This window comes from Panicum virgatum, chromosome 4K, assembly GCF_016808335.1.
Source record: "Panicum virgatum strain AP13 chromosome 4K, P.virgatum_v5, whole genome shotgun sequence".
Lineage (NCBI taxonomy): Eukaryota > Viridiplantae > Streptophyta > Magnoliopsida > Poales > Poaceae > Panicum > Panicum virgatum.
The window spans coordinates 24,797,665-24,799,303 of record NC_053139.1 but is presented as its reverse complement, the minus strand read 5'-3'; the positions used below and the strand labels follow the sequence as shown (position 1 = coordinate 24,799,303).

The 1,639-nt window shown below is 48.9% G+C and overlaps 1 non-coding gene across 1 annotated transcript; it reads left to right on the top strand.

Annotated features, from left to right (window-relative positions):
* Nucleotides 1-478: 478 nt before the first annotated feature.
* On the top strand, nucleotides 479-587 carry LOC120705292. Its single transcript, XR_005687880.1, has one exon. It is a non-coding gene; the product is annotated as a small nucleolar RNA R71 (small nucleolar RNA).
* Nucleotides 588-1,639: the final 1,052 nt, after the last annotated feature.

Below are 1,639 nucleotides of genomic sequence, written 5' to 3'. Positions count from 1 at the left end.
ATTGTAATCGTTACCTCCCTGGAATGGTGGACGTGGCTGGTTCCACCCCTAGCCTCCTTGTTGTGGACGATACCTGTTGTTGTTGTTGTTGTTGAGGTAGGCGCAGTCTTCACGGGTTTCGGGGCAGTCGTTCCCCGAATGTCCTTCTTTGCCACAGACTTCGCACGTGAAGTGCGAATCCATGGCATGGGCATAGTTTTCTCTATGCTTCTTGAATTCGGCCCTTTCGCCGAGATGCTTCAGTAGGAGGTCCAGTTTGGCAACAATCATATCCGTCTCCTTGACGGTATGCGTGCCCTTCGTGCGGGGTTGGAGTCGTTCATCACTCCACCCCTGATTGGAGACCATTTTCTCGACCAATGCTTTGGCGTTAGCGATGGTCAGGTCAAGAAAGGCTCCTCCAGCAGCAACATCAATATTGGTTCTAGATGTCGTCGTGAGACCGTTGTAGAAGCTTTGTAGGATGAGCCACTCGTCCATGCCATGGTGGGGATAGGCCATGATGTATTCCTGCAGCCTTTCCCATGCTTCTGGGATGGATTCCATCCCCGTCTACTGGAAACTTGATATCTTCCCGCGCAGGGCATTTGTTTTGCCCAGCAGGAAGAACTTTGCGAGGAACGCCTTGGAGCATTTGGCCCAGGTGTCGATATCTTTTTCCTTGTCAAATCACTATTTCGCCTTCCCCAGCTAAAAGGGAAACAGATGAAGCTTGATAACATCGGCGGCGACACCCCGTATCACTACGGTGTCGCAAAGCTCCAGAAAATTTTGCAGATGTGCATTGGCGTCCTTGTTTGGCTTGCCACAGAAGGGGCTAGCCTGCACCATATTGATGAGGCTGGACTTGAGTTCGAAATTCATGTCCCCAACGTTGATGTTGGGTCCAGTAGCCACATTGGCGGTGGAGGGGACGGAGAACTCGCGGAGAGTCTTCTCAGCCATAGCCTCAAGACCGAGTGGTGCTTCTGAACTTGGTTCCTGTGACGGGAGAATAGCGAGAGGAGGAACGATGCTAGGTCGTGCCCTTCTCACGAGCTTCTCTGTTTTATCTATGTAGTTTTCCGGCAGGGAGAAACTGGTCATACACTACCCCTGTCTTCTTTTCATATCAAAAATAAAGGAAGACATAAAGTGATATTAGCCTGAAAGAGCAGTGACTATATCTTGAGTTCAAAGCCTAGATTAATATCAGCACAATATCTTTGTTCACATGCCATCCCCGGCAATGGCGCCAGAAATGCTTGTTGGCATTTCTTAAGTCGCTACTGGGTTTGCGAAGACCTTGGCAACAGCCTCAGAAATGACTGTTGGCGGTCCTTAGTGCAATCACTAGAAATGAGGGCACCAACCCATCCTAGCAACTGCACCCAAGAGGTGCCACTCTCGTGGTATACTCTATACGATTATAGATGGATCCGCAAGCGCACGGATATACTGTTGTAGCATTTCACCCAGAGAGTAAGGGTATCGTTATTTATTTGTTCCCAAAGGATGACAGTGGCAAAGGTATTGTACTCAACATTAACCATGACATTGTGCCTCAAACAATAGGCAAAACTCTAACAGGGGTAAGTCAAGATAAAGAAATAAGCAAGGGTAAATGCGACACAGCACACAACCACACTCCAGGAGGAAG